Genomic DNA, 15790 nt, shown 5'->3' on the forward strand with positions numbered 1-15790 from the left:
CACTACTTTCATTAATATCAACATTGAAATATGAAACAAACATTTTTAATTGTAAAATTTACAATTGTATGAAAATGAAACACTTGCGGAACGGATAATTGAACCAGAACTCCATGACGCATCAAATGATTCTCTTATCAATTACAAGCAATTTCGAAAGAAAGAAAAAATATTATGTGGAAAACAGTATTTTAGAAGCCAAAAAATGAATGCAATAGAAAAATTTCATTAAGTATCAAAAACTATTAATGTCTTGGCATTTTCCTTTTGTGCTTAAAAGAAATTTATCTTTTTAAACATTTAACTAAACTACGAACAATGGAAATAATAGATAAATAAAAATGTCAAATCATGAGAAGAAAGTTGCTTAACATGATTCACATTCAAAGTCTGATACTACTATTATTTACAAACAAAATCAAAAGTGCCGCTGAAAAATCATCTACCCGCACATGCAAGGGAGGAGTGTGGGAGGAGACGACAGGGGAAACTAAAACGGTTAACAACTTTATCTATGCTAGGAGGGAAATGTTTATTTTGCGGAGGAGTGTCTCTTTCCTACCTGACTATCAGACTCTGTTTCAGGGTTACTGACGTAAGTGGTTTCCTCAGCTGAAGACGTTGGGATAACGTCTGGTGGAGCAGATGTTTTAGCCAGGCATTCAGCGGTCTTGCGGCTTTTGTTGGGCTTCTGGGGCAGCAGTTTAGCCTGGACTTTGCTGCTCTGGTTCTGCCATTCTGTGATCAATCGGTTGCGGAACTTAGAATTGATTACAAAAAGGAAAATGACAATGCACACGACAACATTTCCGACAAAAAGACAAGGTATCATATTTCACGCACAACAAGCTGCACACAACACACACAAAATCCTGTGACACACTCCTTTCCAATCAAGTATTAGCTAGGTTCATTCTCAAGGGGATCCAAAAAGAGACTTGATATCTCGGTCACGGTACATGCGCAGAACAAAGAAGGACCCTCTCCCCTTCACCTTCATCATCAAACACAGTTACTTCACCCTGTGAAATCACCCTTGTCTAAAAAAAGGAGTCCACATAGTCAGCGATTCTTCAACACTAGTAACCAGAACAATAAAAAACTTTGAACGAAAGCAAACGTAATTTAGGGTTTAATAACTGCACTTTGCAAAAATATATTTCTCCGCGAATAAAGCGAAATTCAAACTTTTTTATCCCGACATCATGAAACATTACATTCATCCTCAAGAAGAAGCTAACAAGTGTTCCATCAGCATCTAAACATAGAGTGCGCCATTAAGCGATAAAGGACGAAGTTCACTAAAATACATTCGACGAAGACTTCATCTGGATGCCAGCAGGTGGAAGGAAAACTTGGCACCGTCATCTGAGCATAGATTAGTAGGATGCAAGTACAAAATACATCTAATTTAAATGGTTCTACGACGCGCTACATATAAAGAGAACTTTCACGACTGAGATAATTTCATTGTTTTCTAATTGTCTGAATTAGGTGTTTACTCACTAACTCTGATTACACAACATAATTCATAAAAAAAACACTGTCTATTGTTTTACCGGTACTACTGTTACAAAACTTTACAAATGATTTATTGAAACTCTACAAAATTCATAACTATCCAAGGGAAAAAAATGGTATTTAAAATATCATCTAGTCACTGACGGGTTTGAATGATTGCACAAGTCGCAATCACCAGTGGGCTCCACATTCCAAGGAGCCCTCTAATTACTTTTAAAAATTGTAAACATACCCTACATTTAAGATGAGGGGTACCTAAAAGCTCAGGTCAAATCCTCTCCTCCCACTTCAGAAATCCGACAAGGCCTCTAGGACTGCTTTTAATCGCAGAAATCGAACAAACAAACAAACCAAATTCAAGAAAAACGGACTTACTTTCCAAGATTTTGCCATTTGTAGACTACAAGGTTCGCCCAATAAATTTTTAATTTTTTTATTACTGTGAAAAGTACTTTTATCGAACATATCCATTCAAAGATATCCCAATTCCACTGGTGAGACAACTGTTCAATAAGGTTAGCAGAGCGAAAAAGACCTTAAATGGTAGATTTGTCTGGTTAAGAATCACATTCAAACATTTTCGTGACTAGAAACAAAGTGGTTTCTGAATATTGATTTTGATACCATTGTCAAACAGAGAAAATTATTAACGCTTGAAAAATCACAAAAAGTGATTCAGTTTGATAATAAAAGAAATTTCCACAAAACATGATAAGATCTCCTTCAGCAGATTTTATAAAGTTTAAATAGCATGTAGTACACGATGCTAGCCATCGGGATTTCACAACTAACGGGCAGTTTTCTACAGCTCTATTCAAATTAATATACCTAATTTACAGATTTCAAAAACTACCTACAGCAAAGTTCTAAAAAAGTAATAACACACGTTAAATTACTCCCACGTTTTTAAGTGTAACAAACATCCTCTGTTTTTTTCGGGTGCGGGAGAGGTGCACAGAAACTTTACAATACTTGTTTCACACTGTTGACATATATATATATATATATATGCACATATATACATATGTATATTTATAATTAAGTGTCTTGGCTAGTACCTCCGGAGTATGCATGTCACAAGTGAGAAACCATCGAATTAAAGAAAGAAAATGGTTCTCTATCCGCAATCAGATTATCAGATACGACGTGTCGCACGGTGCAGTCTCTGCGGATCATAAATTCAGTTGCTGGTGCTTCCCTAAAGTCTAGAATTTTTGCCGCACTTATATTCTGCTGCCAGTGCTTCTTCTAAATTTTAACTACTACTAAATTGAAATTTTAACTACTCTCTATACACTAAATGGGTTAGCTATAATTCTGGCATTCCTACACTAAGAGCGTGAATCATAATTAGAGAGACTTAAATAAGAACATTCTAAACATTGACTCTATATCAATGAATTCGAGTTCAGTCTAGATCTTTAAATACAGCTCTAGCAATTCACTTAAATGATATAGTAATTCACTGCAATATAGAGCATACAAATTACAGGAAAGAAAGTTTAAAGAACATTTCCTAAAATAATGACTACATGAAAGATCTTTCGAAAACCTCTCGAATTTTCAAATTTTACCTGGTAAAATAGAATGTAAGTTATTTCATTTATGAAAACTAAAATTTAATAAATTACCACATTTTTACAACTGATTAATATTAAACCTAGCTCTCTTTCCGAATACTCAGAGTTTCTCAACTGGTGGTACGCGTACCACTGGTGGTACGCAAAGACACAAAGTATTTTTAACTATTACATTCCAAAATTAAAACCCCAACATCCTGACTGAGTTTTTTCTCTAACATTTGTAAATTTATGTGATCTGAGCTTTGTTCAAGAGTAGTGGTGGTAGTAGTACTTTGTAGTGGTGGTGCTAAAGATTTTCAATTTTTGTTCAGATGGTACACTTTAGTCAAAAAGCTGAGAACCGCTGCTCTATATACATTAACTGGATTAGCTATAATGAATGTATCTCTCATGTTTGTAATTATTTCCGAATTCGGTTTTGAATTTCATTTCTTTAACTGTTTAAGTGTGTTTATATACACTATTAAGCGAAAAGTGTTCTGTATGCTAACTGATTATCTGCATAAAATGTAAAGACAAAAAAACTCGAGAAATTTACTGTATAAAAATATAACACGCGCTAAACTGAATTCACATAAAATTATAAGTAAAGAATGCAAGTTAAAAATGCTTTCAGTGTTGAAAGTGTACTTATAGGTCTTATATTTCTAAAAATACTCGTTTCTAATTGCTTTCTTTTTTCCACACTTGTTGAAATAAAATATTCCTGTTAAAGAACTTAAATTCTTCTACAAAAACGTCAGTTCAGAATTTTTCTTAATATTGTTTTAACATATAATAGTTAAAAAAACGTACAGATGTTTGAGTTTATGATATAAATTTTTTTAAGTTATTCCATTGTTCTTCAAAAACAAATTAATCTTTAGATATTAAACTTGATTAAAATCACTTTAAGTTTAATTTGCATCCTGTAAAGTTTATGTTAATTAACCCATTAATTTCTGATGTTGAACCGGTACAGCACTTCTACTGCTTCGCGTACTTTACCAAAATAGAAAATTAAGTGAGTTTAAATAAGGAACAAAAATCTAAGATCAGGAAAGAGAGTTGCCAATCTCAGCCTGCCATGCTGAAACTCTTCTGTTGCTGCCTGCCTTTAGCGCTATACAACGAGCTGGTAAATTTGTCTTTGATTGAAATTACGTTGTAACTGCAAGGTAGCGAAATCAGGCTGTAAGATTTTTAATTTAAACATTGACTTATAAATAATTTGAATTGTTGTCTGCCCAGCTCGCAAAAGGCAGAGGTTAACATTTTAATTGCATTAAGTACAATAAACTTTTTTTAATTTGATTTATTACAGCTCGTAAGTAAAGACGTGTGAATAATTTATGCGGTAGTCTAAGATGGTTAAGACAGTGCTTAGACTAAAACCTAACTGTGTTAAAATTTACATTCTTATCCATTTTTTAACTAACTTTTAATAAACAAAAATTTTTAATTTCCTCGTAATATAAATATTAGATAAATTTATTCTTCATTCTCGATCCAAATTTATACTAGTATATTAATGTGCGCAAAGAAAAAATAATCATCGTTTTTATTATTTTTCCCGCTGCAAAAATTGTATTTAAATAGCTAAATTAAGAATGTTTTTAAGTAATGAGACTCAGAACGTACAATAAATTCTGGGCAGTGTTTACATTTAAGTTGCTTTTAAGAGTTGGCAGTGTGACAAAAAAAAAAAAAAAAAAAAAAAGACTTAGGCGCGAAGAACAGCTGACCGATTTGCCCTAGTTTTAGGAACATGAATGATTAAGAAAGTGCAATGATTTCATTTTTAAAGAAGAAAAGGGGAGTGTTGCGTGAATGAAATGATTTTTGGCCAAGAGGGCGTTGGAATTTTCAGGCAGATCATAAATACAGTTTGATATAAATATTCAAACAAACATCTGCCACACAAAGATCATTTCCCTGCTCCCCAGCCAAAGAGCACAGCCGCTGTAATCATTCCATAAAACCTTATCTTTCATACTTTTATCAAAAATTTAATAATTGTTTTGTTCGTAAATTCTAGCATTTCGTCGTTTTCAAGGTTGTGTGAAAAGTTAATAGTCGCATTGTCCCATAAATAAATCAAAATTTTAATGTTGGGATAAAATTCAAATTGAAAACGTAATGCTTGGCCAAATAATTAAAATACTGAGAAATCAGTCATCTCCCTGTGCTCTCTTAAAATTCTTAGAAAAATTACTGTTACGATATTTAAAATTTAAAAGAGTTCTAATTGTAGTTTTAGCGACATTCTTGTAAGTAGTTAAAAAAAGTTTCTCCTTGCTTTTGTGGTTCAACGGCCGGTATATCTGTCTGGTATGCCGAAAATGCAGTGTTCGACTTTTGGAAAGGATATAATGAATTTTTTTCAAGATATCCTACATCTAAATGGCTATTTCGTCCACATCTGGCCTTCAAAGTAAGCACGGTGAACAATAACTTTTATCAATCTCAGAGTGGGGAACTAGAGATCAACTCATTCCTTCAGTTGCCTTGGGAGGGAGTGGGGAAGCAAAGTATCAAGAATAAAGTTCGGTGTGTTTTCTTGGTGTAGCGATCATAAATGTCCCGTCAACTGACAACTCTAAGAGACCTCACAACTGAATTACAAGGATCTCTTGTTTCCGAGTTCTTCTCTGCATTAATAAACTCACACTCGAAAAACAAAATTAAGAAAATTAATCAAAATAATTAATAATTAAAAAGATCGTTATGCTATAGAAAAAAAGCACATATATGACTATTATGCAGGGGCGTCGTCTTAGGGCATGCCTATACATTTGAAATAGCAAAACAAAGAATCATTAGCCAAAAGGGGCAATTTGCCCTGAACGGCTATTATTTTCGTTTTGGCATTTTGCGTTGGTTCACTATAAATGTCCGATTCCCTTTTCAAATTAAATAATGAAATAGTACCAAATATTATCGCCCTGTATTATATTTAAAGAAATTATAAATGTGCACAAATGTGAAGAATGTGCACAAATTTATGTATGTTTCTCGCATTGTGATAAAACAACGGTATCTAGAGCCATCAAATTTCGAGTAATGTACGTTTCCACCGAATATAGGCATCTGGAATCCCAAATTTGGAATTTGTTTTATTATCGATTTCATATTTTGTAAAACTTTAACGAATCTCAACTTTAACAACTCAACGATTTAAAAGCGCGCAATGGCAAAATTCTACGGGGGGGGGGACTTTTTATCTCCAGCGCGTGGAACTGTGTATCGTGAATTCTAAAGATATGCTCATTTAAAAATTATTTTGCGATATTGCTGTTGTACTGAATTTTATGGTTTAAGTGCGAGGAACATGATATTTAATAAATATAGGTAACACACAAAACGTTAAAAAAAAAACGCCCCTTTGGACGCAATTTAAAATCTGAAACCTTTCATTTTTTTTTCTTTTATTTTTTAACTCAGTTGAATAATAAAATCCTTGTTCATTATTTTAAATACATAGCTGACATTGAATGATCGATTTCGTTTAGAGTTAGAAATTTAGAACAATATGAACTGTCTTGTCTTCTCTAATCTTGCCTCTGCATGCTTACAAAGATTTCCTCCCGCAACATGAAAGTGTATTGAAATTTTCCCTAAATGCATGGAGTTCTTCTCTCGCATTTAGATGGAGGAAATGAGTGTTCGTTGTCTAGTACTGAATTTTCTACAATTATTGTGTTTTGGGCATTATTATTACGCAAAGGCGAGTATCCTGCTTCGACGTTTTACACTGAGTTTAAAGCAATGCATCAGTCTCAAACTGGCGGCCTGCGGGCCGTATGCGGCTACCGAAGCAATTTTATGCGGCCCGCGAATAAATTTCCTCTTAATTAGCATTGCTATGACAAGAATTTGAAGAAAAAGATTTTAATGGTTTGGAGTTTAATTTTTTATTATTTTTAGCACCAGAAATGGACGTAACGCTCCGGAAAATCTATAAATGGAGTTCATTAATTGACACTGCGATATACAAGATTTGAAGATCCAAATTACTTTTATTAATACTTGTCGAAAGATAAATTTTCTCAGCTACGAATTTTTACAATAAAAATTATCGCCTTTTTTCGGAACACACATTTGAACAGTTTTATTTTTTCGTAGATGAAAATTAATAAATCTAGTTAAAATTTAGCTATTTAGTAGTATTTTCAATATATTACAATTATTTGAATGAATGTCAATTTGAAAATTTTAATATTTTACTGTCAATGAGTTTGAATTACAAACTGTGACAAACAGAAATTTCTTGTCAACTTTCGGGTTTCGTTTTTTTTTTAATAGGTTCGTTTTGAAAAATATGGTGCCAAAATTTTTTTTTTTAATTTAGTTAACAAATTTTGTTTTGTTAACAAGCATTTTTTTCTTCTTTGTTCCTATTTTTTTTTAATTGTGGCCCGTCTCCTAATTTCAGATTGTGTATTTAGCCCACGTGCAAGTTGAGTTTGAGACCACTGTGATAATGTGTTAAACCTCAATTATTAAGTGAAGCAGATTTTAAAAAAAAAAAAAAAAAAAAAAAAAAAAAATTAAGCATGACTGAAATTGAAAAAGACGGGCTTTTAAAATGATTAATTCAACCGCTAGTTAGATTTTGATTGTTCTCTAAAAATAAAACTATTGTAGAGACATTAGGTTAATTGGAAAAGCCGAAGAAATGAAAAATCAGCAAACGCCTTCGTCGGGAATCGAACCGCGGACCTCTGTAATACTGGCCCAGCGTGCAGAACCACTACACCACGAAGGCATGCTAGGAAAGCAGGAGATATATCTTATATACTGCCTTTTTTAAAGGGCGACTGGAATTTTAGGTTACCCAATCGCCAAATCCCGGATGTGGAAAGTCATCATCCACAACCCTTTTAGTTCGAGCGCCACTATAGAGACATTAGGATTTTTTGGAAGCAAGAGAGATGAAAAATTAGCAACGCCTTCGCCGGGAATCGAACCACGGACCTCTGAAATACCGGTTCGGTGTGCTGAACACTACACCACGAAGGCATGCTAGGAAGGCGGGAGAAATACCTTATAGTATTCGTGATGATTAGTGAAATTAATAAGACTGAGTAACTGATTTTGCTAATATCATCATTAACTGTACCATTGATCAAATTTTATCACTGATTAATATAAAAATTTGTCATTGCAGATTACACTTAGAAATATATTACAGTACGATCTGCATAAATGAAGCAAAATTCAATTATGATGCAAATTTGTCTGCAAACATTACCTGAAAAATTTCCATTTCCGACCTAAGGAGGATCTGAGGAATTTAAAATTTTTATTTTTTATTGTATGCATTTATTAAATAATAGCATATAATAAAAATTTAAAATCTGAGGAATTTAAAGCTTTTATTATATGCATTTAATTATGTTTCATATTATGCAATGCTGGACAACATATTAATATGCAAATATCATATTCAACCTTCAAATGCATGTAATTACAATCTTCATTACAAGTTGTGAAATATTTGGCGTTCAGCAGCATGCCCTTAATGGAAATTCAGGATACGCTCCTGCTATCATGCATAGAATTCTAGAGGGGGAGGGAAAAGCTAAAATCTGCAAAAAAAAAAAAAAAAAAATCGTGAAATTTTTTATTTTATAAATTGCAGCTGTTTCTATAAATTAAAGAACAATCGAAAAAATTGCATTACGAAAAACTCTAAAAGATCGATTTTCATGAAATATGAACAAAACTTTAATTATATTGGCGGCCTGCACACACAGTCCTAAATAAAAGTAGATCTAAATCAAATATTAGTAGAACACTCCTTGGACATAAGTCTAACATACAGCTTTATGGCACAACACAACTACAAAAATAGTGTGTCTTTAACAGTAGCCAAATTAGAAAGATTTTCAGCTTGGTTTAGGTCTGCTTTTATTTGAAATACTCTCTATATTCATATAGAAACAGTTTTCTCGAAGGGCAAAATTAGTGAAGAAATTTCTTCGGAATGAGGAAGGAACAATGCAATTATTAAGATCTTTACGGAGTTTGGTCATCTTTACCAAAAATGCAGACCATTTTTACAAGAGAGCACTCAGAGAGAGCTAATGCTAAGTAAATGAATAAAAATTAGCAACAGAAAGCGGCGTAATGCCATAAGTTGTAGTACTATAGGTTCAAGGATCAAACAGAATTTTATTCATCGCAAATGAAAATGAATTTTCTGTTTTGCCTTCAGACTTACTCCTGTTGGCAGTTCTCTCTTTATATCAAATAACTGCCTTAACTATCTCAGTGAAAAGTTAACAGTTCTATCTGTGGCCAAAATGAAAGAGGGTTTTAGTCGGTCTAGACATCCGAACATTAATGTTAGATGAAAACTCTGCATGAGTCACCATAAAGAAGAAGTTTGGATTGTCCCAATGATGTCAGCAACTAAGTTGTTTGATTAACAGCAAGTACTCTAGCTATTGACCATAGTTGAAAGTATGCTACAAAAATTTAAATCTTTAAGCTGTTCAGTTAATAAGAGCATTGTTTGTTCAGCTGCAATTAAACGGCTTCTGCAAACAGCTGTAGTATTTTTCACTCAAGTTTATAAATAATTCTGATAATGGGGTTTAATTGCCGAGATGCAAATTCAACCCATTCGATGGCTGCCCCATTATCAGTATAAATGTAAAAGTATTTTTCAGTCTTATAAAGTACATCCTGTTTGAGTATATATACGATTTTCTCCTAAGGTTGTTTTATTTTAGTTATTTATTATTTCATATTTATTTTTAGTTTAATTTTATTTATTTATTATTAATTTTCCTCAGCTCGACAGGGTATATAAATGAAACGTCAGTCAAACTCACCAGTCAAAAAAGAAGTGACACAAAACAAAACCGTAAGTGACGAAAACATTTTTCACTTATTTCTTGATTCGATAGCCCCCAAATAAATATAGTTTCAAATCAAAGTATAAAAATAATTTTCGCAAAGTTTCGCAGGCTTGTGTAATTTATTCATTCATGTTTTAACTATATTATATAAAATATTAATCATACTCTTTAAGTTTTTATGTTTGATTTTTTATCATTATCAGCTTATTTCTGATAAGATTATACATAAACATTTATTTCTAAAAAACAACAAATCAAACATGTTCAACATCATTATATTGTGATAACAGCAAAAACTTTATATGCGAGTTTAAATTAATTCAAGTTGAAGGAAACAAAAGTAAAGATAACATCAACAGCTGTATAAAAAATATCATTTTCAGAAATCTTAGCAATTTATATTATTATTATCTAAAATTAACTTCAACCGCATAATATTAATGCATAATTGAGAAGAACAATAAGAATTTCTTATTTTGTTCTAAAAATATCCGGAGAAGAATTTACAAACAACAGTTTTACGATAAAAACAAATGTAAGACACTGAACGACAGCTTACCTCAGAAACTTTAAGCTGGTGAGTGGCCGGCTGACAGCTTCTGTCTAAGAATCACCAACTCGTAAAATTTCAGCGCCATGTCGTTCCCATGACAACCTGTTCAAGGCTAGTCCTAGTAGGACATTCGATGATGTTTGCGCGTTAATTGCCTACCGAATGCTCACATTCAAGCTTTTATCGTAATTTGAGCAGCACAAAACTTTCAAAATAAGAGTTATTAATCAATTAATGCGAAGCTAATGGGATTTGGGAGATTATCAAGACTAAAATCTGAAATAAAAATAAACTGAGAATATCTGAGTGCTTTTAGAATCTTTAAAGTGCCATATATTCCTGAAGTCTGAAGATTTCCACTCAATATAAGATGGTTTGAAGAGAGCTAATTCATCCTTATCTCCTCTCCGAAATATTTTGTTCTTTTTCTTTGAGAAGTGTGTAATTTTTAAATCATATAACCGTCAAAAATTTCTTTATTTATAAACACAAAAATCAGTGCCGGGTTCTACACGAAAGTAACATATTTAATGAATAAATTATTTAAAAATATTTACTTATGCATTAAAGTATAAGTTTATGTTGAACTACATGTTAAAAAAGTCCCATGAAAAAGTACAATTTCGTGAAAAATTATAAATTACACCAAATTTATGTAAAGAATAAAAAATAATAATAATATAGTCAACCTATGCAAGGTAATTTCATAAGTCTTGCTAATGAATTCAGTCGTTGCATGATATGTCGTGTTATGTAAATGTGACTTAAACTAAAGGGAAAATTTATACCTGCAAAGTTCAAAACGTAACAATATGGATACATTCATCTGAGATAAATAAAGTAGGGTAGAATTAAGTGAAATAGGGAGAACAATTTACTAACTGAGCAAAACTTGCAAACATATTCCGTGCCCAGTGACAATCTATGGATCTACGGACGAAGATCTTTCGCTCCCAACAATGGCCATTTTCCTTATTATCACGAAAGGAGAAAAGAAACATGATTGTGAGAAATATTAGGCTTATTTTATACCTCTTAAAATCTGGAAACAAGGGCTGAGTTCTGGAGGCACAGGTGGTAATTACACCCTGGAAATATTAAAATTAAGCAAATCGTACGCTTTACAAAGCTAGTAAAAATCAATTCCTATACCATATACTTCACTAATTTTCTTCCAAAGAGAGACACTTTATGGTTTAAAATATCCACACATCCAAAAACATCTGCACCTAATTATATCACTTCAGAAGGCCCGGTTTGTAAATAGTTTACGACAAAGTATGCGAGTGATACATGCCTTAGAATCAACCGCTACATCCACACATCCAGAAACATCACTTCAAATAGGTTTTTGTAAATAGTTTATAATAAAGTATGCGAGTGATATCTGCCCTAGAACTGATGGCTTTGTGGAGGTCTTTCTAAGGAAGAGCAGTCTTGTACTCGTGTTACTCATGACGGAAATGAAGAAAAACGCCAAGCACCCTGCCTATTGGCAGGAAATTTATTGCAGGATAACCTCAGATACACTTGGAGATGTATAAAAGCTAGTTTTAAGAATTTAAATGTAAGTATGCTTATAAATGTATAAACGAAATTCCCTATAGCCAGAGCAGAGGTTCTCAAAATAGGGTGCTCGTCCTTCTGGATGATTAAAAAAAATTAATAAGGAACACATATCTGAAAACTTATTTTTTATCAATAATTCGGTAACTCTAGCTTTTGCATAAAAAATAAATATGAACTTTGTAATTTATTTGTAAATAATAAAATACAGCAGTGTTGCACTTTTAATGAATTTTTAACATGTTTTAATGCCTATTTAAATTGTATTGTTTCCTTTATTTAAAAATTCTCATAAAGCACAATATTCAAATTTAAATAAATTTTATCGTTATTTAAATCAGACCGACAGAAAAAAAAAGAGTCGTCAAAAATTTCAATCAGTCAAAATAGGTTTTTAAACTTTTTAATTTAATTAATCGCTATCTTATGATTTTGAAATGTATTAGCCTTTCTACTTTTCGTTAGTTCTCACCAGGATGTAAATTAGATACGTATATATGAGTTCTTGAAAAATCAGATAGAGAGCTTTGGCCTAGACGCTGACCGTTGTAGTATTCCTTGACCAGCTCCGAGACTTACTTTATTCGGCTTTAGCCGTTTTGCTAGCCGAATCACTCGTACATTTAATTAGAATTGATCCAACGCTTGTGAGGCTTCTGCACTGTAAACATCCAGGAATTTTAAATCACAGTTTTATGTAACCTTGAAGTCACACAAGCTGCGGCGATTTATTTGTACGTACAAGCCATGAATTGCTAAGTTAAATTAGAAATTAAAAAAAAAAAATTCTTAAACTTTCTCTATCTCATTTTTAATTTCCATAAACGAGGAATAAATCTGACAGTCTCAGTAGGGACAAAGCTAACTTAATTAAGAAGTGGAACGCTATAAGGTCGCAAGCGAAAAGACTTGATTTACATGATATTTGATTTTAGTATTCAAGTAATTCATTTATAAGAATGGTAAAGACAGTTAGAGTTTTACTGTTTCTCAGTTACGACATTTTGCAAATGTGTCATTCTAATCGAACTGACACTCAAGTTAATGTCAAAAATATGCGCTTCAGAAAAATATTAGATTAAAACTCAATCGAAGGCATATTTCCATGCGGAAAAAATCATCCTAAAGATAAAAGTGGAAGCACTGTTTGAGGACGTGCGGTACTTCAGATGTATTTTTTTTTTTTTTTTTTTGTCTGTCGTTTAAGACAAAAGGTTTAGGAGTAATGGTTTATATCGATTTGTTTGGAGATTTCATGTTGTTTACGCTGGATTGCAGAAGCGTGAATTTTTTAAAAGCAGTAAGATAAGGCTATATAAAATGGGGATACAGTACACCTTTTAAAATGAAGGGGGAAATTAAAAGCCGTGGTGTAGTGGTCGTAGTTTTCGTGGTGTAATGGTCGTGGTTTCGTCTTCCAAAAAAACGCATAATTATGCAACTCGATAAATGAATAAATTCTTCCATCAAGTGAACGTCCCAGTATGCCTGGCATTTTGCGACTGTAGATCACGCATGCTCAACAAGTGATAAATACAGTGAATGCATGGGCCATGGAAGAAGTGAAGCATATTAGTCATCCAGAAATTGTTGGACATTATACGCCACAAGCCATTATCCACTGTCTGCTGGGTTAGTTCCAGGCAGGTCTAGAGGATTAGGGGGCGGTACAAAATGCTGCATATTGTAATATTTCAAAAATACAATTACGGTTGTTTAAAATACTAAGAATGCAGTACAAGGCGCAAGCAGAACTGGAATCCAAAGAAATTCCATATTACAACGCCAATTACCAGACCGTTATAAAAAATGCTTTAATCTATTGCTACTTTAATCTATTGTGTCCTTTAATCTATTGCTACAGCACCACTAGACAGGGGTGAAAATATAAGGATGTTGCAGACAGAAACAGGACTCATAAAATGGAAAATATCTCTGTTGTGTAATACATGATGTATGTATGATGGAAGATATATCTCTGTTGCGCAATGCCTACGTGTTGTGTGATATTTAATGATACCTTTAATGAAAGGCCAGTGCTCTTTTATAAATACTATAAGCTATCGTCATTCAGCGAATCTTCATTCATATTTTCCTGAAGCCTGTGGGGTTCCAACATTTTAGCTGACAGCTTAGTGTGTAGGAACCTCTTGAACAGGTAAGCGTCTATTAGCTTTAGTTCAGAAGCAGATACGTAAAACTCAGAAAGGGTTAATTACTCTTTATTTCTCAAAAAAAGAATTTCACAGACCGTACAGCAAAGCCCCCACTCGGGCTTGAACTCAAAGTAATAAGAAATGAAACTTAACTAAAGTTTAACTAAAAGATACAGTCGAAGCTATCAAGATTTCTATGTAGTTGGTCCCTAAATATCAATTAACCTGGCGAAGCTATCAAGGGCCTGAAATACGGCCAATTGTAGTAATAGCTTAGAGCAGCGGTTCTCAAAGTATTTTAACTATTAAATTCAAAAATTAAAAACCCAACATCCTGAGTGAGTTTTTTCTAACACTCGTAAATTTATGCGATCTGAGCTTTGTTCGAGAGAGGGGGGTGGTACTTTCACTTTCGGAAAGGAATACGTGACTGATATTTTTTAAACAGTTTTATGTAGGGCCATGCCGACAGATTTCATCCCCTAAGGAAAAGCTCAAAATGTTTTCTTTACCATTTTTATATTAACGTTTACTGTATTATATTTTAATTCTGCCCATCCTTGCTTGTGAGTGTGTGTGTCAATGAGAATTTTCATCGCATTCAAGCACGTAAATAATTCTTATCAAAGCAAAAATAATTTAAAAAGCAACAGAAGTTGTAACTCGGTCCCCCCCCAAAAAAAAACAGAAAAGAAAACGAAAAAAAAAAAAGAAAAGAAAGTAATAAGAAATGAAACTTAACTAAAGCTTAACTAAAAGATACAGCAGAAGCTATTAAGATTTCTATGTAGTTGGTCCCGGACACAGATGCCTTATGATAAATTGAGGAATCCTGGGTAAAAGAAGGCATTTTCTCTCAATACCACGTACCTTCGTAGCGTAACTGGAAAGCATATTCATGTAAGAAGTGGAAGGTCCGGTGTCCGGTCCCAGTGACAGTAATGCGCATTTTTCGCGTCTTCTGCTTCACCCTCCTTCCAGCATGGCTTCGTGATGCAACGGTAGCACACTCGGCGTGTGTTCAAGAAGTCCAGGTTCGAGTCCCGGAGAGGGCATTGCACATATTTCACGTCTCCCGTTTCAAAATGTCCTAATGATTCTATAAATTAATGTCTCTAATATTTTCTTGAAATGTTTTCCACAATATTTTCAAAATATAAATTTAGCCCAGTTTAAGTATGAAGAAACAGAATATAAGAGCAATAGATGGTTAGGTTATTTAATTACGGCGAAGCCTCGAGGGCTATCTGCCTAAGAGGAGGGATGCCTTCGTGGAGGACTTTCTAAGGGAAACTGGCTCGTATACACGTTACACATGAGGAAAACCACGAAAACACTCATGCAGCCAGCCCGTTCGCGGGATTCGAACCTTGGACCGAACTACCAGTGTTCAGCGACTTTACCCCTCGGCCGCTGGTGGGCCCATAAGAGCAAAAGAAAGTTTCGTACAATATTTGAAAAGTGGAACTGAATTTTTTTCATCAGGTCATACACTTTTACTTAAAGCATCTCCCAAACATTCAGATCAAGAAGTCATTGTTTCCAGCATTCTAAACTCCTATA

General features: G+C 33.3%; 1 protein-coding gene across 4 annotated transcripts in view; it reads right to left on the minus strand.

Annotated features, from left to right (window-relative positions):
• The window catches only part of LOC118200798 (four and a half LIM domains protein 2-like), a 332872-nt gene that overhangs the window by 127820 nt on the left and 189262 nt on the right, over window positions 1-15790 (minus strand). Inside the window, exon 1 of one of the 4 annotated variants that reach the window (XM_085809014.1) lies at window positions 563-823. The exons of the other annotated variants lie outside the window; for them this stretch is intronic. The gene's annotated coding sequence lies outside the window, so the exon portion shown is untranslated. Of the gene's footprint in view, window positions 1-562; window positions 824-15790 lie in introns of those variants that run through there. 4 annotated transcript variants of the gene reach the window in all.

This window comes from Stegodyphus dumicola, chromosome X2, assembly GCF_044657685.1.
Source record: "Stegodyphus dumicola isolate Sdum_Otavi_A_Nest chromosome X2, ASM4465768v1".
In the NCBI taxonomy this organism is placed as follows: Eukaryota; Metazoa; Arthropoda; class Arachnida; order Araneae; family Eresidae; genus Stegodyphus; species Stegodyphus dumicola.